This window comes from Ixodes scapularis, unplaced genomic scaffold, assembly GCF_016920785.2.
Source record: "Ixodes scapularis isolate PalLabHiFi unplaced genomic scaffold, ASM1692078v2 PGA_scaffold0__279_contigs__length_252992795, whole genome shotgun sequence".
Classification (NCBI taxonomy): Eukaryota; Metazoa; Arthropoda; class Arachnida; order Ixodida; family Ixodidae; genus Ixodes; species Ixodes scapularis.
This window is the reverse complement of record NW_024609835.1, coordinates 165,600,551-165,623,973: the sequence shown is the minus strand read 5'-3', so window position 1 is coordinate 165,623,973 and position 23,423 is coordinate 165,600,551.

The following is a 23,423-nucleotide window of genomic DNA, read 5'->3' as shown; positions in this document are numbered from 1 at the left end:
GCTGCAGGTTCGTTATTTGAATACTTCAACTTGCCGTCGTTCAAGCAACTATTGTCTGCTAGTGGTATCCTGCCCCGGTGCTTGGTTGTGCTGTTTTCGTTGCGTGTGGTCTTGGTTTCGGGACGTCATGTCCTTAAGTTTGCAGTGTGAAATAAATTAAATGAAATATGTGCTACAAAAGCCATGTTTTTGCTGCAGAAGCTGCTATAAGCAGTTCTTTTGTAAGCTTCACCACTGATGATTACATTTCGTCTGTTAATGCATGGAAAAATTAGCCACTTGTGCTTTCTTGCCTTTGAAACATGCTCAGATAATTATATGGTTTGAAGTTGAACCGGGGGGGGGGGGGGGGGGGCTTCATTGTTTACTTTTAGAATGTAACACGCATCTCCAGTGTTCAACTCAAAGAGCTTCCCGCAGCGTCCATCTGCATCACACTGGGCAAGCCTTTGTGTATCTTTTGGCATGCAGGATACAACACTACTTTATTTCAATTGTAGGCTACTGTATTACTGTAAAATACCAGGCAAGCGCCCACTCAAAATTTAGAGATAATCGCGAAAAAATGGAGAATGTGCGCTTGCCTGGTCATCAATTTTACGTATAAATGTACTATGCATATTTTCTCGGATCTTAAAAATTTGGATATCGGCGCTTAATGTGGAATGGGCGGATGCATGGTATTCTGCGGTAGCTAAGAGTTGTACTTGGAGTGTCATTCGGTACAAGGAAAATAGTTTTTCTTCATATGTTCACAAATCTGGTTCCCTCCATTTTCAATTATATATAAGTGGCACAGATAAGAAAGATTGTAAATAATTTAATTCCCAAAAAAACAAAAAAAGACAAGTGACACATTATTTCTAAGCTCACAGTTCACCATTTGCATCTCTGGTTTATTTCTATGGTACATACTACACAACAAGGAATCACCCTGTGCCACCTACCTTATCTGAATGCCGAGGTTGCTTGCTTTTGTTTATTGGTTGAAGGTGATAAGTTCCTTTTTTAACTAAGGGATGGACCGGATGAGGAAGCAGTTGTGGTTTTCACGAGCCAAAATTTCACCAGCTTCCACATATCCTTGCGATTCTATCCTGATAGCCTGCAGTTATCTCATCTTATTGAACTCGGTCATGCAACCGCATCTGGTAACTGTACTGCCAAATGTTCACACGACACCGAGGGCTGGCTTTGATATAGGGCTTTGCTTGACCTGCATAGGCTACGCAAAAGTGGATCACATATTGTTCCCACCATACAATGCACCTGAAGGTGTCTCCTCTTGCAACGTTTTTTTTTTTTTTGCTCCTCTTCTCTGTTCAATACACAAACTGATATCCATGGGGGTAGGTGGTGCCATATGATTTAAGTTATCTTCTATGTTTTGTTTTATCTGTAATTCCTGGTAGCAACCTCCACTGAGAGATCCTTTTGTTTGCCGAGTCACTTCTATCCGTACCTGTTTTTTATGTTTCCTTTGTGATGTATCAACAAGCCAGTCTACAATTTTAGTCGCCATGCATTTTTATCCTAATTATATTGACGAGTAGGATCACTTGGGCTCTGTTTTGGTTGTTGGAGTACCATAAAAGTCCACGCTATGTTTCATGGGAGTTACTTCAGCTCAAGTTCAAGTTCATTACCTTAAGGGCATTCTCGTGGAATGCATTGGGGGGGAACAAGAATTTGTAGTGGCAATAACAACATTCTAAATAGGTTAAGCATTAATTTCACGTACACACAAACAATTGTTTACGTGTATGTGTAAAACAAAAGAACAGCTGTAGGTATTATTTTAGAAATCAAATGGTTCTAGATTTTTCAGGAATGGAAAAAATGAAATCTAAGTATGTCACCGAAGCCCATTACATGTTACTATAAAGCTGCCAAATTAGTTTATCAAAAAATGCATTAGTTTCACACAAAAAATTCTAATTAGTTGCGGGACCCTTGGGTCCACCTACTCAGCGAGCCAGGCCTTGGTGACGACATCTGCCTTGTCCCTTTAGTGTCTCTTGTCAGTCCCAAGCTGCGGGGCGGTGCCACTCGTAGATCTCTTGTATGCACTTTCAGGTATGGATCAGAAGGCGCCCAGGCGTCCCTCGCCTCAACTAAGCTCCTTTGTCCCACTTTTCCCTCCCAATTTTTGGGAAGTTGGAATATCTGGCACAGCTTGCTCCTTCGAATGCAACGTCACTTAGGTACAGAGCCTGAGTAACGGACAGGCGTGGCGTGGCGAACGCAGGTAGAGAACAACGAAAGAGAGATTGTTTAACGTCTTAATCAGAGTCACATGGTTTATCGACGAGCTGCCGTCGCCACAGTAGGAGTTGTGTCAAGGTATCCTGGTCCCCAGATAAACATGATGAACATTAAAAAAAATAATTTTGTAATTATTGGAGTTTTAAATATTCTGAATTGTTTAGTGTATATGCAATAAGCTATCGTTCTGTCATGTAACAAATACTCTAACTTGCCTAATTTCTGTGTCCATGCCCCTTTCAAGTAGTTTCATTTGGGGTTTACGGCTTTCTTAAATCACACTGGCACCTGCAGTGCACTTACGTGTAACTCATAGTTTGCAGATATCGGGAGGTTTAGTTTGTCATCGCATTCTATTCAGAACCTAACCACATCACGCATTTTTTTTTTTCAGGTTCTGTAGTTGTTTATATGGACTTGATTGCTCTGGAAGTTATGATGATTGCCTTCCACAGGAAGGCTGGACGTGACCCACGAATTAATTCTCAGGAATAAAGGTATGCACGTGTTTTATTCCCTGCTGCATCTTGTGTGCACTTCCTCGAAATTTCTTACTAACACGGTGTTCAAGCACCTGTTTATCTCTGGGAGGTGCACTTTCTTAAATCACACTGGCACCTGCAGTGCACTTACGTGTAACTCATAGGTTGAATATCGGGAGGTTTAGTTTGTCATCGCATTCTATTCAGACCCTAACCACATTCCACATTTTTTTTCCAGGTTCTGTAGTTGTTCATATGGACTTGATTGCTATGGAAGTTATGAAGATTGCCTTCCCCATGAAAGCTGGACATGACCCATGAATTAATTTTCAAGAATGAAGGTATGCACATGTTTTACTTCCTACTGCATCTTGTGTGCACTTCCTCGAAATTTCTTACTAACATGGTTTTCAAGCACCTGTTTATCTCTGGGACGTGCACTTGGCAGTAACATCTGAAATTAACTTACGACAGCAGGCTTGAAGAAACTCCGTGAATGCGGCAACTTTATCTTCGAAGGCATTTTTCAAACTTCCCTTGCTACAATGGTTTCGTAGCATAAGTCATAAGTTGGTTTCACTGTCTAACGTTTGCCAGAATTAAGCTGAGGTTCCTGCACTGCACTTATGTGCAGCGCTTAAAGTCTGGGTCGTCTCAGGGGGTCCCCCACTGATTTTAACGGATGGTCTGGGACCCTCCTCCACAGCCCCAGCATTTGTGAAATCAAAATCATATCTTGCAATAAAATAGCTTGTTTTCAGGAATGTGACATTTGGGGATTAGCAATTCGAGGGTTGCAGGTACGGTGGGGACAGAGTCAGCAGTGGGTGTTATTTTATGTGCATCTAATACATTTCGTCAAAACCCCCCCTCCCGCCCTCCTCCCTTCTTTTAGGGACCCCCCTCAACCTAAGGGAGAGTTCAAGCTCTGCTTATGTGTAACTAATAGTTAGCAGGAAATGGGAGGTTCGTTCTGTCATCACATTCTGTTCAGAACCTAATCACATACCACATTTTTTGTTTTGTTTTCCAGGTTCTGTAGTTCTCCCTATGAGCTTGATTGTTCAGGAAGTTAGAGATTGCTTTCCATGTGAAAGCTGGAAAGCAAGCCCACTAATTATTTTAAGAATAGACGCATGAACATGTTTTACTTTGTACTGCATCTTATGTGCACTTGCTTGAAATTTCTTACTAACACGGTGTTTAATTATCTCTGGAAGGCACAGTTGGCAGTAACTTCTGATATAAACTCGTGACAACAAACTTGAGGTATTTTATTGGATGTGGAAATTCTGTCTTCAAAGGAATTTTTCTAACCTCCCTTGTTGAGATGGTTTCGGATCATAAGTTACAAGTTGGTTTCACTGTAGTGCTCGCCATAGTTAAGATGAGGCTCCTGCAATGCGCTTAGATGTAACTCGTAGTTTGCTGAAATTGGGAGGTTTATTATGTCATCGCATTCTGTTCATAACCTAACACATTCCACATTTTTTGTTTTTGTTTTCCAGGTTCTGTAGTTCTCCATGTGGACTTGATTGCTCTGGAAGTTAGATTGCCTTCCAAATGAAAGCTGGACGTGGCCCACTAACTATTTCTCAAGAATAAAGGTATGAACATGTTTCACTTCATACTGCATCTTACGTGCACTTCCTCGAAATTGCTTACTAACACGTATTCTTGTGCGAATAGATGATTTTGAGTTAGAAGCGAACAGCGGTATTGGCCGAATATTTTCGATTTGAATATCGAATAGTTTTTCCATGCTTTTTACTATCACTGCATAATCCTTAGACGAAAACCCAGCTAAACTTGTGAACATTGTTCCACTTGTTTGTTTATACGCGAAGTTTAATCTATCTATATTTATGAACTGTGACTTCAGAAGTTCTGATGTCTTGGAATGGCAAGTAAACGAAGGATTTGACATAAAATGAATCCTATAGAAATGTCCAATTGAGTGAATTTACAAATCTTGCTATATAAAATAATCTTTCGTTAATTTGAGTTAAAAAATGAAAGCCGTTTACGACTCCCTGTAACACCGGATAAGAGCGCAGCTCTTGAGGTGGAAAATGGAAGGGTACTGAGGGATAGGTGACCCCCTGAGGTTGCGCGACCTCGTGGGGGCAGGTCACGGGACTTCAGGGGGGTGACCCTCATGAGGGTAACTCTCATAACCCTCATGACCCTTGTGAGGGTGATCCTCGTGAGAGTAACCCTTGTGACCCTCGTGAGGGTAACCCTTTCGAGGGTAACTAATTCTCGCAACCCTTGTGAGGGTAACGCTTGTGACCCTCGTGAGGATAACCCTCGTGACCCTAACCCTCGTAACCCTCACGAGGGTAACCTTCGTGACGTCATTATGGGAAACTTCCCATAATGCAAAGCGCGATTACGGCGACGCCGCTCAAGCCGGAAACGGGCGCCTAAGAGCTGTGCTCTAAAAGAATGAATCGCGCATGAGGAACGCAGGTTGTAAGGGCATCTCTGCCTAACATAGTATACTCTTGCATAACAGTCAGTTTAATTTTAAAACTTTTACTACAAAGTAGATATGCACATTCACAAAGTTTCCATTTATTTTCAAATACAGCCGGCACACGTGCACCACCCCGCGTTCAATGTATGCTTTTCTTCCAACCACGCAATTGCGATATTTCTATTTTCCCAAGTGTTTATCGTAGTGGGTTATCCTGTTGAGTGCGCTTCTTATTGAGCACCGTTGCACTGCGGAGAAGCAACACCCGCGGAGCTCGCGTCCGCAGGTATTGCTTCTCCGCAGTGCAACGGTGCTCGGTAAGAAGCGCACTCAACGAGACTAGCCCGCCGCACGCAACCAACACTTCAAAAAACACGAACAGCACAGTTCTTCTCAAAGCGAATATAGAATAGTGTATTATTTGAAACTACAGTCCGAAATTCCGAATACTCGCACAACCCCACTAACACGGTGTTTAATTATGTCTGGGAGGCACAGCTGGCAGTAACTTCTGAAATTAGCTCGTGACAACAAACTTGAAGTAACTTATTGAATGCGGAAATTCTGTCTTCAAAGGAATTTTTCTAACTTCCCTTGTTAAAATGGTTTCATACCACGAGTCACAAGTTGGTTTCACTGTTTAGTGCCCGCCAGAGTTCAGCTGAGGCTCCTTCAATGCCCTTACATGTAACTCATTGTTTGTGAAAATTGGGACGTTTATTCTGTCATCACATTCTGTTCATAACCTAACCATATTCCACATTTTTTGTTTTGTTTTCCAGGTTCTGTAATTCTTCCTATGGACTTGATTGCTCAGAAAATTAGAGATTGCCTTTCACAGGAAAGGTGGACATGGCCCACTAATTATTTCTTAAGAATAAAGGTATGAACATGTTTTACTTAATACTGTATCTTGTGTGCACTTCCTTGAAATTTCTAACACAGTGTTTAAGCAGCTGTTAATCTCTGGGATGCGCAGCTGGCATTAACTCCTGAAAGAACTTGGACCCGCAGCCTTGTCACATTCCCTGGCCATTAGATATTTAATTTGAATTGTTCCCGCGTCAAAAATTAGTTTACGTGTTGTCTGTAACTTGCAGCGGCAGAAAGCTGTAACTCTCAATCACTGAGCTGCACATCATGAGTGACGACGGGAATCGTTCCGACATTGAAAATTAGCTGGCGTGTTGTCCGCACATTGCAGCAATGGCCAGAGACTGTTAAAATGTTAGCTGCAGTGATTTAACAAAACCGATATCTCAGTGAACAATAAATAAGCAGTAAAATGCTATATTGTTCACTTAGACATCCATTTTGTTAAGTCACTGCAGCTAGCAGTTTAACAGGCTGTGGCCGACGCTGCAAGGTGTGGACAACACACCTGCTAATTTTGTATGCAGGAACGATTCCTGTTTTCGCACATCACGTACAGCTCGGTGATTGAGAATTACGGTTTTTTGCCGCTGCAAGTTACGGACAACACACCAGCTAATTTTCGATGCCGGAACAATTTCAGTCGTTGCACATCACGTGAAGCTCAGTTATTAACCGTTACGGTTTTTTGCCGTCGCAAGTTACGGACAACACGCCTGCTAATTTTCGATGCCGGAACAATTCCCGTATCTGTGGATCACGTACATGAGAGTTACGGTTTTCTGCCATGCTTCTACGGGTCAAGTTACGGGCAAAAACCGTAGGGCCTCATTACTGTCATGCACGTAATACCTACGTAATGCTGTGACCGTTATGCAAGACAACGGAAATTGTACCGGCATCAAAAATTTATTGACAATTTCCGTAATTTGACGGGATTTTTTTTTACAGTGTAGATAAGAGGCCGCCCGCGACCTTGTCGAGTCAGTTTCGCCTCAGCGTTCGACCTTGCTGCTTCGCCGCCTTCGACGCCCGCGACGCTCTGTTGTTATTTTTCTATTTCCTTTTATTTTTGGCACAAGTTCGCCACATTAAACGTCTATTTCTTTCTGTGTATTTATTGTTTCTTTTGGTCACCACCCGTGACATCTTGGTGGAGGTGCGGGGTACCGCATGCCCCTGCCGCGTACCCCTCCGAGGGCCCGCAGTCCAAGTCCGACGCCTAGTCCACGAAGAACCAACGAAAGCACTTCCGAGATCCGGTTCAGTCGTCGCACCCAAGGCCTACACCCGGAATTCGGACCTCTGCCGCCCAAGGCTAAGCAGCCAACGAGACCAACGATGGACAGCCAGTCGTCGCAGAACCCGTCCACCGCCAGCGTCGTCGTCCTGCCCGTCGCACCCCGGACTCCGACGCCTTTCCACGGGGAGATCCACGAAGACATCGAAGACTGGCTGCGACACTACGAACGTGTAGCCCGCCACAACGGATGGACGACTGAGCAGTGCCTCCACAACCTTTACTTCTCGCTTGAAGGCACTGCGAGGCACTGGTTTGAAAACCACGAAGCCTCCTTCCCCACATGGGAGTCCTGCGTCGCCGAACTCAAACGAACATTCATTAACCACCATCGTCGCCAGCGAGCAGAGGACCTGCTTCAAACAAGGGTGCAGGGCCCCAATGAAAGCCTGACCAGCTTTGTAGAGGATGTTCTGCGTCTAAGTGCCCGAGCAGACCCGGAGGCCGCTGAGGAAAAGAAACTGCGAATCCTCATGCGAGGCGTCAAGGCAGAAATTTTTGGAGGCCTGGTTCGCAATCCCCCGACGACCGTCGATGCATTTGTGAGTGAAGCCACGAACATCGAGCGCGCACTGACGGCCCGAGCAAGCCACTACCACCGACTCGCCGGCGCGCCTACTTCTCCAACCGTCGCAGCTACACTTCCGGACCTGAGCACCACCGGTGTCGACAGCCTTCGGGATATCGTCCGGGATATCGTCCGGGAAGAGCTCCGGAAGATTCTACCTGCTGCAGATCGCCCAGCCTCACTCTCACTCGCCGACGTCGTCCGAGAGGAAGTTCACCGAGCTTTCCATCCCGAGGTTGCCGTCACCGCAGCAGCACAGCAGGAGCCAGCCGTAAGCTACGCCGAAATGCTCCGCCGAGCACCATCAGCACCGCGTCCGTACATGGCGCCTCCCGGACGTGTGCTTCCAGAGCCGCAGCATTCCCGACGCCAGGAAGATCGGGCACACGTTCGTCCAGAACAAGTTGCGCCAAGGAAGACCGACGTGTGGAGGACGGCTGATCGACGCCCGTTGTGCTACCACTGCGGGGAAGCCGACCATATCTACCGACGATGCCCCTACCGCCAGCTCGGCCTACGAGGGTTCGCGCCCAACGACCCTCGACCACGTCTTGGAGAGCGACCTCGGGACATCGAGGACTACCTCCGCCGCTCTTCAACTCCTGAGTCGTCTCCCCGCCGCGTATTCCGTTCGCCATCTCCCCGACGCTCGCCATCACCCTTCCGCCGGTCTCGCCGAGACAGCCTGTCACCCATTGCGTCCCGTCGGGAAAACTAGGCGCGGCAATGCCGGGAGGTGGTGTTGCCGAAGACGAACGATGCCAAGATCCTCCAAGATCGTCGGAGCTCTCCCACTCTAACGCCGCAACGCCCCGAAACGACGTTTCTGTAACAGTGTCGAACAACCTCAACGTTATCATCGACGGCCACGACGCGACAGCACTCGTCGACACCGGAGCGGATTACTCCGTTTTGAGTGGGAGACTCTCTCGTCGCCTTCGGAAAGTTACGACGTCGTGGGATGGACCACAGATACGAACCGCCGGCGGACACCTCATCACGCCTGTCGGCAGGTGCACTGCTCGCGTTGAGATCCATGGTGAAACCTGCCCTGTCAAGTTCGTCGTTCTGCAAGACTGTTCGAGAGACGTCATTCTCGGAATGGACTTTTTGTGTGAATACGGCGCCATCATAGACCTTGGGGAGAACAAGCTGACGCTTCGGAAACCTGTTCCCTCGGCGGAAGATCCCAAAGCGACGTTAGCTGCAGTGCGAGTCCTTACCAGCCACGTAAACCTGCCGCCGCTGTCCAGTGTCTTTGTCCCCGTCGGGACCGACGAAGCCACCTGCGGGATAGCACTGATGGAAGGAAGCGTCCAACTTCTCCTTGGACGAGGGATTGGTATTGCAAGAGGCGTAACCGAGCTCCAGGACGGGCGTACCGTAGCCCTTGTCACCAACTTCCGGCAAGAGTCGCAGCACCTTACAAAGGGTACAGCTGTGGGCTACGTCGAGGAAATTCAGGACTCGGCCGCCATCGCCGTGATCTCAGAAGACGCCTCTCCGACGCACCACAAGGGAACCACGCCGTCAAAGCTCGACATCGACCCATCCCTCCCAGGCCCACAACGACGACAGCTGACTGACGTTCTCGCTGAGTTCAGTGAGTGCTTCGCCACATCGTCAAGGCTACGCCAAACAGCGGTTGCGAAGCATCGAATTGTTACTGACGATGACGTGCCCCCTATTCATCAGTCGCCGTACCGAGTTTCGGTGAAGGAGAGGGAAACCATCCAGAAACAAGTTCAAGAAATGCTCGACGACGATATTATTCAGCCTTCAAGCAGTCCGTGGGCCTCTCCAGTCGTGCTGGTGAAGAAGAAAGACGGAACCCTTAGGTTCTGCGTGGACTACAGGCGGCTGAACGCTGTTACAAAGAAAGATGTCTATCCGCTTCCCCGCATAGATGACACCCTCGACCGTTTACGCCACACCCGGTACTTTTCGTCGATGGACTTGAAGAGTGGCTACTGGCAGATTGAGGTCGATGAACGGGACCGCGAGAAGACTGCCTTTGTCACGCCCGATGGACTTTACGAGTTCAAGGTGATGCCCTTCGGACTCTGTACGGCGCCGGCGACTTTCCAGCGGGTCATGGATACTGTACTAACGGGACTGAAGTGGCAGAGCTGCCTCGTTTACCTGGATGACGTCGTCCTTTTTTCGCACGACTTCGACGAGCACTTGAAACGGCTTAGGGCCGTGCTCCAAGCCATCAAGACCGCAGGGCTCACACTCAAGCCAACGAAGTGCCGCTTCGCCTACGCCGAACTTAAGTTCCTTGGTCATGTCGTTAGTAGCGAAGGAGTACGCCCTGACCCCGCGAAGACATCCGCCGTAGCCGAATTCCCTCGACCATCGGACAAGAAGGCCATCCGCAGATTCCTGGGGCTGTGCGCGTACTACAGGCGCTTCGTTCAAGATTTCGCAAAAATTTCGGCGCCCCTCACACATCTTACGAAAGACGCCGTGAAGTTTCACTGGGCAGAAGAACAAGAACGGGCGTTCGACGAACTGAAACAAAGACTTCAGACACCTCCGATCCTCGGACATTTCGACCAGCACGCCGAAACCGAAATTCACACGGACGCAAGTAACTCCGGCCTTGGTGCGGTATTGGTACAGCTACAGGAAGGCACGGAGCGAGTTATTGCCTACGCAAGTCGGACACTGTCAAAAGCGGAGAAAAATTACTCCACGACGGAAAAAGAATGTCTCGCGGTTGTATGGGCGATCACAAAGTTTCGTCCGTACATATACGGGAACCCGTTCCGGGTGGTCACAGACCACCACTCGCTCTGTTGGCTTGCAAACCTCAAAGACCCTTCAGGACGCCTGGCTCGATGGAGTCTTCGACTTCAAGAATTTGACATGACCGTAGTCTACAAGTCAGGACGGAAACATAGCGACGCCGACTGCTTGTCCAGAGCCCCCGTCGAAACGCCAGACTGTACCGACGTGGATGATGACGAGTGTTTCCTAGGTGCCGTGGACACCAACGACATGGCAGGACTTCAACGAGACGATCCGGAGCTCCGCGCCCTGATTGAGCATCTAGAAGGACGAGGAAGTACCGTTTCTCGTGTCTTTTCACGAGTCCTGCCGACCTTCGCTATTCGAAGAGGTGTACTTTATAAGAAAAATTTTGGAACCAGTAATTCGTCGTGGCTTCTGGTAGTCCCCACCAGCCTTCGAGAAGAGATTCTTCAAGCCTGCCACGACGACCCAACTTCAGGACACCTCGGTTACAGCCGAACACTAGCCCGAATACGTGAAAAATACTACTGGCCCAAGCTGCCGAAAACCGTCCATCTCTACACGCGATCGTGCCATGAGTGCCAGCGACGCAAGAAACCGCCGTCAAAGCCAGCAGGTCGCCTTCAGCCGATTCCCCCTCCAACCAAACCGTTCCAGCAAATTGGAATGGATTTGCTGGGCCCTTTTCCACCGTCGACCCTGGGAAACCGCTGGATAATCGTCGCCACAGATTATCTTACGCGTTACGCCGAGGCGAAAGCCCTTCCTTCGGGGACTGCTGTCGAAGTCGCGAAGTTCTTCATCGAGTCCATCGTCCTCCGGCATGGCGCCCCCGAAGTCCTGATCACAGACCGAGGGTCATCGTTCATGGCGCAGTTAACCCAGGAGATCCTTCGTCTAAGCCAGACGGACCACCGTCGGACAACTGCATACCATCCGCAGACAAACGGGTTGACGGAGCGGCTCAACAAGACCATCGCCGACATGATCTCCATGTACGTCGACGTGGAGCACAAGACATGGGACGAGGTATTGCCATACGTCACATTTGCCTACAATACGGCCGTACAAGAGACCACAAGAGTGACGCCCTTCCAGCTGGTGTATGGCCGGAAGGTGACGACTATGCTAGACTCTATGTTGCCGCACGATCCAGTCGACGACGGAAGCGATGACGCCCAGGTGGTTGCTCAACGGGCAGAAGAGGTCCGCCAACTGGCAAGACTACGAATTCAAGACCAGCAACATGTCGACGCCGGCCGATACAATCTTCGCCGGCGTGACGCCCACTATCAACCCGGAGACCGGGTATGGGTGTGGACACCAATACGGCGCCGCGGTCTCAGCGAGAAGCTTCTCAAGCGCTACTTTGGACCCTACAAGGTGCTTCGCCGTCTCGGGGACTTAAACTACGAAGTCCTTCCCGACGGAACCCGCCCATCTGCAAGACGTCAGCCGCGACCCGAGGTAGTGCACGTCGTCCGGCTGAAGCCGTATTACGAACGATAGGACTCTCCACTCTCGTCGACGAGTGAACTGTGGACTGTGAACTCCGGCTAGCAATTCTGCTGTCCTTTTGTTTTTTTTGTTTTCCGTTTTTGTGCTGCTTCGGGACGATGCACTTTTAAAGGGGGGGATAATGCCGCGCCCAGGGCTGAGAAAGCAACGCTCAGTCACGGACCTCCAGAAAGTTCTCGTTTATTCATGTACCGCATGTAACTTCTCTCATTTATTCCTGCTTTTGTTTTCTAGAAAGTGCGTGTTCATTCTCGCCCGATCACGCGACGCTCGAGCCGCTTTCGCCGAATCTTCGAGATAGCGACGCACTCTAGATAAGAGGCCGCCCGCGACCTTGTCGAGTCAGTTTCGCCTCAGCGTTCGACCTTGCTGCTTCGCCGCCTTCGACGCCCGCGACGCTCTGTTGTTATTTTTCTATTTCCTTTTATTTTTGGCACAAGTTCGCCACATTAAACGTCTATTTCTTTCTGTGTATTTATTGTTTCTTTTGGTCACCACCCGTGACAATATTCTCAGGCAACGTTTGTGGCTTCCTGAGCCGGGCGGAACTGCGAAGAAAAATGTTGGGACTTAGTCTCCAGAGCGAAAAGCCGCGGTTTTCGGTGCCAGGGACGGGAATTTAGAAAAATACAGAAAAATGATTAGTATAAATATCAAAATGCTCTCCTCGAATATGATACTAGACATACCCAGCTACATTGTAAACGAAAATTCGATATTCTCAGGCAACGTTTGTGGCTTCCTGAGCCGGGCGGAACTGCGAAGAAAAATGTTGGGACTTAGTCTCCAGAGCGAAAAGCCGCGGTTTTCGGTGCCAGGGACGGGAATTTAGAAAAATACAGAAAAATGATTAGTATAAATATCAAAATGCTCTCCTCGAATATGATACTAGACATACCCAGCTACATTGTAAACGAAAATTCGATATTCTCAGGCAACGTTTGTGGCTTCCTGAGCCGGGCGGAACTGCGAAGAAAAATGTTGGGACTTAGTCTCCAGAGCGAAAAGCCGCGGTTTTCGGTGCCAGGGACGGGAATTTAGAAAAATACAGAAAAATGATTAGTATAAATATCAAAATGCTCTCCTCGAATATGATACTAGACATACCCAGCTACATTGTAAACGAAAATTCGATATTCTCAGGCAACGTTTGTGGCTTCCTGAGCCGGGCGGAACTGCCAATAAAAACGTTGGGACTTAGTCTCCAGAGCGAAAAGACGCGATTTTCGGTGCCAGGGACGGGAATTTAGAAAAATACAGAAAAATAATTATTTTAAACATCAAAATGCTCTCCTCGAATATGATACTAGACATACCCAGCTACATTGTAAACGAAAATTGGATATTCTCAGGCAACGTTTGTGGCTTCCTGAGCCGGGCGGAACTGCGAAGAAAAATGTTGGGACTTAGTCTCCAGAGCGAAAAGACGCGATTTTCGGTGCCAGGGACGGGAGTTTAGAAAAATACAGAAAAATAAATATTTTAAACATCAAAATGCTCTCCTCGAATATGATACTAGACATACCCAGCTACATTGTAAACGAAAATTGGATATTCTCAGGCAACGTTTGTGGCTTCCTGAGCCGGGCGGAACTGCGAAGAAAAATGTTGGGACTTAGTCTCCAGAGCGAAAAGACGCGATTTTCGGTGCCAGGGACGGGAATTTAGAAAAATACAGAAAAATAATTATTTTAAACATCAAAATGCTCTCCTCGAATATGATACTAGACATACCCAGCTACATTGTAAACGAAAATTCGATATTCTCAGGCAACGTTTGTGGCTTCCTGAGCCGGGCGGAACTGCGAAGAAAAATGTTGGGACTTAGTCTCCAGAGCGAAAAGCCGCGGTTTTCGGTGCCAGGGACGGGAGTTTAGAAAAATACAGAAAAATAAATATTATAAATATCAAAATTCTGTCCTCGAATATGATACTAGACATACCCAGCTACATTGTAAACGAAAATTGGATATTCTCAGGCGACGTTTGTGGCTTCCTGAGCCGGGCGGAACTGCCAATAAAAACGTTGGGACTTAGTCTCCAGAGCGAAAAGACGCGATTTTCGGTGCCAGGGACGGGAATTTAGAAAAATACAGAAAAATAATTATTTTAAACATCAAAATGCTCTCCTCGAATATGATACTAGACATACCCAGCTACATTGTAAACGAAAATTGGATATTCTCAGGCGACGTTTGTGGCTTCCTGAGCCGGGCGGAACTGCGAAGAAAAATGTTGGGACTTAGTCTCCAGAGCGAAAAGCCGCGGTTTTCGGTGCCAGGGACGGGAATTTAGAAAAATACAGAAAAATGATTAGTATAAATATCAAAATGCTCTCCTCGAATATGATACTAGACATACCCAGCTACATTGTAAACGAAAATTCGATATTCTCAGGCAACGTTTGTGGCTTCCTGAGCCGGGCGGAACTGCGAAGAAAAATGTTGGGACTTAGTCTCCAGAGCGAAAAGACGCGATTTTCGGTGCCAGGGACGGGAATTTAGAAAAATACAGAAAAATGATTAGTATAAATATCAAAATGCTCTCCTCGAATATGATACTAGACATACCCAGCTACATTGTAAACGAAAATTTGATATTTCAGGAGATGTTTGTGGCTTCCTGAGCCGGGCGGAACTGCCAATAAAAACGTTGGGACTTAGTCTCCAGAGCGAAAAGACGCGGTTTTCGGTGCCAGGGACGGGAATTTAGAAAAATACAGAAAAATAATTATTTTAAACATCAAAATGCTCTCCTCGAATATGATACTAGACATACCCAGCTACATTGTAAACGAAAATTGGATATTCTCAGGCGACGTTTGTGGCTTCCTGAGCCGGGCGGAACTGCGAAGAAAAACGTTGGGACTTTGTCTCCAGAGCGAAAAGCCGCGGTTTTCGGTGCCAGGGACGGGAGTTTAGAAAAATACAGAAAAATAAATATTATAAATATCAAAATTCTGTCCTCGAATATGATACTAGACATACCCAGCTACATTGTAAACGAAAATTTGATATTTCAGGAGATGTTTGTGGCTTCCTGAGCCGGGCGGAACTGCCAATAAAAACGTTGGGACTTAGTCTCCAGAGCGAAAAGACGCGGTTTTCGGTGCCAGGGACGGGAGTTTAGAAAAATACAGAAAAATAAATATTTTAAATATCAAAATTCTGTCCTCGAATATGATACTAGACATACCCAGCTACATTGTAAACGAAAATTTGATATTTCAGGAGATGTTTGTGGCTTCCTGAGCCGGGCGGAACTGCCAATAACGCTCTGGAGACAAAGTCCCAACTGCCGTTGGGACTTTGTCTCCAGAGCGAAAAGCCGCGGTTTTCGGTGCCAGGGACGGGAATTTAGAAAAATACAGAAAAATATTTAGTATAAATATCAAAATGCTCTCCTCGAATATGATACTAGACATACCAAGCTACATTCTAAACGAAAATTCGATATTCTCAGGCGATGTTTGTGGCTTCCTCAGCCAGGCGGAATAGCCAAAAAACGTTCAGACATACTCTCCACAGCGATGAGACGCGCTTTTTTTGTGCATGTGATCAGATAAAAAAAAACTAAAAAATAATTATTACTATTATCAAAATACCCTCCTGGAATATGATACTAGACATAGCAAGATATGTGAAAGATGTAAATTAAATCTCCTTATCAATTTTCGTGGCTTCCTCAGCCAGGGGCAACTGGGCGGAAAAATGATCTGGCATAGTTCCCAGAGCGACAGATGTGATTTTTCGTGGGAGGGGCGAGATATCAAAAATTGCAGGAAAGTAATATTTATGAATATTAAAATTTTTTTTGCCGGAGAATGATAGTAGACATGCCCAGCTCCATGCCACGTGGAAATTTTACCTCCTCATGCAATTTCTTCTAATTTCTTGACCTTATGAAAAAAGCACTGTATAATTTAGTCGGCAAAAAGGCGACAAGTAGCCTAACACTCACTTTTTGCCTACTGTTTTGCCTTTTAACACTCCAGAAGCTTCCTTGCGATTATAAATGCGAACTAGGGTGCCTTCATCTCCGCTTTAATCGGGGTGATGACGTCTTTTGTAGTACCCGATGCCGACAGCACGTGCTCACAACGAGAATACAAAGAAATATTTTGAAAAAAAATGGTGCCGTAGCACAAGTAAAAGGGTATTCACACGAGGGAGAAATCTCGGGGATTTCTCCCCGCCACGCGCATCCCACGACGAAAACGTCATGCTTTGCGATGTGCAAAAGCCTCGCGTTTTCATCTCGTGATGCGCGCGTGCCGGGGAGAAATCCCCGCGATTTCTCCCTCGTGTGAATACCCCTTAAAAGGGCGCTCTTACCAAGGAATAAAAAGCACAGCGCCCGTATGAGAAATATTGCACCATTGTTGGTGACATGATCACGTGACGATAATTTACGGGGGTCACGTGACCATCGTCCGTTGCGCCACATTAACCACGTAACCACAATGAAAGAGTGGGCCAACGAAGCCACAAGGTCATGTGACCATGATCCGTGGGGTCATAAGAACACGGTCCGTTTAGTAACAGGAACATAACGCGCGGGGCGGTGGGAGGGGGGGGGGTTCCTCTCCGCGAGGTCTTCACGCGGGAAATGATATCGCATTTAAGCCGCACAGGTTGTCCAATTGTCCAAGATGACAGCCAATTTTTTGCCGATCACGGGCGAGCGCGGTTCTTCTTGGTGGGCGGCCAACGGACCCCCCCCCCCCCCCCCCCCCCCCCCCCCCACCATCACCCGAAAAGTACAGAGGAAGCACCCAGAGCTCCCAGAAGTGTGTGAGTCAGAAATTGTGTAAAGTCGTCGATTTCTTTACTAGGATTTGGGCATGGTACAGGAACCCCAAAATCTCTTATTGGTCCATAAGTGCTATCAACATGTATGGCGCTAAAATGAATTCATTTGTCCTTCGAAAAGAATGATCTTGCCACCATGGTGCAATCATCAGAAATATATATTTCATTCTTTAAAATAGTAAAGATTTGCGAAATATTTTGGGCGTGAGATCTCTGCTGACCCAACCATGTTTTAACGCTATTGCCAGCCCTCGGTTATTAGAGAGCTTTAGACCTAGATAACTCAAAATTGAGCGTGAATTTCAAAATGGTCTCCTGGAATCAATTAAAGCTAAGATTAATAAAGCGATCGCATTTGACCTCAAGCTCCTGTGGCGAAAAGCTTTTCTTTCTGGGAGCTGAATGTCATGGCCTCGTTTTCAATGGGAGTCTATGGGATTCGGTTTGTTGATTCGGGAAGGAAATGTAATGGTCGTGAGGCACTGAAATTCTTCAAATAAGCGGGCTATTAGATCAATATTATGGCCCCCCGAGTGCAATTAAATTTGTGAAGTTTTAACTGAATTACAAAAATAAAACTTCTTTGCCCATTGAGTTACGCTGGGGCGCTGACGTGACTGCCGAGAGATGGCGTACGTTGCGAGCGGCGGCATGTCCCGGATTCTTGGGGTTGCGGCGCTTCATTGCAGACCTCGAAGATTACAGCGGTCAACGAAAGCACTGAAACGTCGCCTTAAAATTTATCCTAGCGATATCCGAAGCAATATAAGGTCAAGCAACGCAAGGCCGATTGTCTCTTTCATGGCCATATTCCCGTCGATCGTCAGCGAAATGCACACCGTTCCTCCGTATTTTTACGCTATACCTACGTGAGACACCACGCTGAACTCTGCAGTCGCTTTCGACCGGCCTCATATGACGGCTTCTGCGTCTGAAATGAACTCGCCGAGACAAGCGACAACGAAACAAAGCATCCAACAAGCTCCCGCCAATGCTTCGGCCCAGCTGGGGCCAGCCGCGGCCTGGGCGCTGCCATATTCCCTGTGACGTCACGTATTTAGTTTGGTCACGTGACGAGTGGTCACATTCGCGTACAGTGGCAGCGGCCTTGTGAGGGTCACTTTCAAGTGCAGACCGGAGCCCCGGTTTATTGCTCTAAACCCCTCTACCTCGTTGGCGTGATCCATCTTTTTACGTCACTTCCGCTTGTTAGTTCCGACGGGGTAGTCACCCGCTCGCTTCGCGCTCATGAATACCGCAGGGCTCGTCGATCCTTAGTCGCTGATTTTTTGTCTCAGTTCGCGGCTACTTCGACGCGATACCAACTTTAAAACAGCACTGGTTTGTTAAATAGGGCTGGTGATGTTTTAGATCCGCGGGGAGTAACATAGAGGCACTCAAGGAAGAGGTTCGGCAGGCAGTGATGTCCAATCAGATGTGAGACGAGCGCTGCGTCAGTGTTCAACTTACAGTTGCCCTGTAGACTTCCGTTGCTGGCACCTAACCGGAAAGGGTTCGGTTCCTGCCATCTAATACATTACGTGTTCGAATAATCGTTTGCTATTTCGATGCTTAGCAAACAAACTTCTCTAAGATGCACGATTAGGGACCGACGCGGCAACGCTGCTTATAGGCTACTGTTGGAGATGACATTGCATATGATCGGACCTCATTTGTGCAGATAGCGAAATACGTATTACTCCGATATGGTTGAACAGAACGTCTCTTCGAAATTCCACTGCGGTTGCGCTAGTGGTGATGACAGTGGCGATGTTACTCCTACTAATGACTCATTATCAATTCGAGAGAACCCCGGCATGCTGTGGCCCCCTCTGGCAGAGGCGAGTATTGTGCGAATATGAACAATTGCTGAGAAGCCACCGTAGCGAACTTGTGCCACAAACTACACGTCCCCTTGGTTCCTCGAGTACGAGTGCGAGTTGAAACAAATGACGCGGAAGTTTCGATTTTTAGGCAGCACTCTTTTTCGGAGCTCCTGGCCTTGAGTGATAAAGGGCCAGACACTATTGATGTTTAGGCCCCTCTACTCAGTCGTGCGCACTTCGGAAGTTTTGTCGAAACCCGCTGCAGTATATTTCGTTCGATGCACAGCAGGGCCCCGAGAAAAGAAGCGCCTCGCTCGGAACGTTTGACTCCAAATCGTATTTCACTCAAAGGGGTAACACCCGTCGTATGTTTGTTATGAAAACCTGTCGCCGCATGAAGACTCCGTAGAAACATCCTGCAGCTAGCCGTCTGGCTTTGCCGTAATAATCTGTTTTTGGGATCTTACTTTTTTTTTTCTGCGAACTTTTTCAATATTTTTCGGTCGAAGGATCTTTTCTCCTTTAAACGTGAATGAAAATGGGCCATCGTAACGAAAACAAATAAACAGACCTGACGTTATAGAAGTCGTGCTGCGCTGATACAATTTTTGTAGAGTGCGATCCAATGTTGCCATACCAAAAAGGCAGACTGACCTCCCGCTATGTAAACACTAGCTTTAATTTGCTTGTACACTGTAGTATTCGTACATATTTTTTTATTAAATAGTTCCTTGGTTCAAAGAGTAAATGAGTAACGTCAATATTCGTTGCGAGCAGTTTATACGAAAGTCGCTCGGTAGTCAACACTAAAGATAAACATGAGATTCTCGAATATTGGTGGACAGTATCTCTTGGTGGAATTAGTGCTTTGTTTAGAAAAGTTTAGTTTCTCTAATTGAGAAGTCCTAAGACAAAAACCAGGCACCGTGTTAAGGGCCGCCCACACTAGCGAGAGAACGTGCGCGGCGCGCCGATCGCGTTGAAAACGCGTTCCGCAAAATCGGTTGAGCGGGAAGATTTTCGAATGCTTCAAGAGTGCGCGAGGCCTCCTGTGCTGTCACGTGACATTCGCGGCGGCAGAACTCTATCTAGTGTGGTCTTCAGGATGCGGGACGCGTCTTCCCGCGATCGGCGTGCCACGCGCGTTTTCTCGCTAGTGTGGGCGGCCCTTTACACGGTTTACTCACCGGAAACACTGCAAGTTTATTCAGTGGCCCTATCAAAAAAAACAAAAAAAAACGAGGGTCAATGGGTTTTTTATAGGCTCATATTTGTTCTTTATGCGGACAAACTAAAATAAACGGTTCTCATGCTAGATCGCGTATTTCGACTGTGTATGCATTCTTACCTAAACACATATGTTCAAGCGAAACATATTTACGGCGAAAATACTCGGACATGCAATGAAGTAGAGAAAAACAACTTTACTTTCTTACACTGCACTTTTTATTGCTCGAGTTATGCTGGAACTTCTTGGCGATATTTTTTTTTTTCTCTTAGATTGCTTGGTATAGCATTATAAATAACATACAGAACAGTTACAGTTGTCAAGTCAAAAAGCTTTCTCGGGTTTGTATTGTTCGATCCTAAAGCATCGCGACTGAATGACCTTCCGCCGGAGCCAGCGGAGAACCCGAGTACAGGCGCCGACTATACCGACGGGCCTTGACGCGGCAGAGCGAGATTGCAGCCCACCAAAGACCATTAGGAGAGTCAAGCGGACCAAAACTACCCCAAAGCTGCCGCACACCCGTTATGGCCTCAACCATCCTGTTTATTTTGCCGTTTATTAGACCACGACGTACCTTTTCTATCTTCGTTTCGGGTTTCCTTCTCATCTGGGGAAAATACGCGAAGGCCTGGTCGTCTTTTTTTTCTCTCTGCGACATCGAAGATGACGCACCGTTCCTCTCTCGCAGCAGTAGCTGTTGGATGACTGGAGCCATTCCTCCGTCGTCGTATCGTCTTCGCGCCCGTGTCGTCCTCCAGCGTGACAGCGCGGCGGTTGGGCACACACCATCTCCAGTTATCTCACCGGGGACGAGGCGCCGACGTGTGATTCATGGATCCTCCCCTTGCCCGGGTCCGCGTCCAGTAGCTACTGGCCCGCGGCCGACACGGCGGCCGGACGACAGATGGCCACTTTCGCTTCTTGCTCGGATGCCATCGGAGTCATGCTCACGCTTCGCCTTCATCATCTCTTTTCTGTCTGCCAGACTGTTTTAGAATTTAGACATTCCCGTACCGCTGAACCTTACCAGATTCATGTTTGTTGTACTGACCTTAAGACTCGATTGCCGCGCGATTTGGGGAAGAGCTCTACTCCGCACGTCAGCTGCTCAAAATGCAAAACTCTAATCAATCACTAAATAAAAAATAGCACGCACACGCTGTTAAAAAAAAAACAACAACAAAGAGTTGAAAATAGTTGAGAGATGCTTGGTAGTCCTCAAATACTTCCTGCCCATGACGTCACTACCGGAATTCGGCTCGGTGAAGTAGGTGTAGTGGTCCTGGTGATGTCCTGCTCAGTTGCAAACGCGAAACTCGGTATTGTGTCTAGGCACGTATCCAGGGGGAGGGGGGAGGGGCATAGGGCCCTCCCCCTTTCCCTCCCCCCTCGATATCTTCCATTTTACTGGGGCCTCCTCTTTCCCCTCCGCCTAATAAAACATTTTGTTATGGGCGCCCCCCCCCGCTTTCCCCCCTTTTCCCGAAACAAGATCCTGGCTACGTGCCTAACTGTGTGTTACCGTGGAAGCTTGTAGTCATCGCGTGCAAACACACCGTCCAAGTTCATGTTTGACATTGTCTTCATTTCCGTCGATACAATCTGAAGAAATAATATTGAAGACATCTTAACGAGCTCTTGGCCAATTGCAAAAGTCCTACAATAGTGGCGCTTTTTGCGACGCACGTTACCCATATTGAAATGCTCTACCCAAGTGGATTGCCCATATACCCACATCACTTGTCTCAGGGCCTCACTTTTAAAAACTTGCTGTGACTGTCTGCGGGACAGTATACACACGGGCAAAAATGTATCTCGAAGCTGTATTAGCTGCGCGAACACTCACACAACTTTCTAACTACTATAACTTCAACTTTGGCTTGCGCGCTCCCTCATACTCCACAGCACTAGTGAGTTTTAGTATTGTGTATACGAGCGAACGCAAGCACTGTAAGTTTGCGTTAGCGTTGCGCGTTCCGCACTGCCCGTGCGCGGAGACCAAACTGCGGTCCTGAATTTGCACATGACGACGACGCGCATGCGCAGCGTAGAGCACGCAACGCTAACGCAGGCAAAAAGCGCCTGCCTTTGCTCTTATACACGCAGTACTAAAACTCTATCGTCAAGGCGCTTTTTTGTGGAAGGTGCCATACCAAGGAGACGTGAAAACGGTGTCTACAGCAACTCATGTTTTTGACGTCACAAAGTGGAGGCGGCACTATGCGTGCACAGTCAGTGTGTTTTAGTATACTCCCTTTCCTGTCATTGTAGCACAATAAGAGGGACGCGCCCTTCATGTCGCCCATCTACGCATGCCAGGGGCTTAGAGGTTCGATCACGATATAAGCGCTATTCACTGAACGCCATATTGAAGAGCACTGTTCACTGGGCATACTCAGGACGAGTTCACAGATATAGGAGCTCAATACCGGCAATCACGATAATCTGGAATGCACGTTGCAAAAGCACCGAGGAAGCTCGCCGTCAGGTCGGGCTAAGCAGCTACGCACAACGCTGTGACTGACAATGAATACAGCATATATTATATAAATATCGTCAAAGGGATACTGAACCAAACACTTCAGTGCCCATTAATAAATGGCGCACGATCTTTCCACGAGCCAGCCACGTGCTGGCATCTGCAGTAGCATAGCCTCCTCTATATATACCGGCGAGATGTTTCGGTGGCGCCCTCGTTCGGTTACCTTTCGTGACGTCATTACCTTGTGAACAACAAGTTCGATGGTGTTTGCAATGGGCACGGTGGAAGCCTGAAATCATAGCGCTCCCAAAGCAACACTGCCAACACCGTCAAAATTGAAGTTCTTACATTCCTCTTATTTGCGTCAATGAGACATCCTTTGCTGACGTCATAGTCGGCATTCAGCCAATTGTAGTGGGCCGACCACAGCGACGCTTTCGATCGCTCACGTCGCCAATACTAACAAAGCCTGAAAGAACGCCACGAGAAGCGGCCGCCGAAATCGAAAAGGTAGCACGACAGACAACGGATGAGAGGAGAGCCACGTGACGAGCACCCCGCTGTGGCGAGACGCCGAGACACTTCTCGCGAGCGATAGAATGTCGGTTCGTGCTCCTCGCGTTCCTCGTGATACCGCTTCTTTTCTCGTCGGGTTTGAAAACCATGTTTTGGGTCCTCGCCGCAGCAAAAGCTGTGCGCTGACGACCAGGTTCCCCTAAAGCCCATCTATCCTGGGAAAAGTGGCGCCATTCATTGTTGTGAAAATGCTCGAGAAACGTGTCGCGCCTCGCTTCTGGAAAGAACATGGTGTCTGAAATCTAGCTCAGTGCT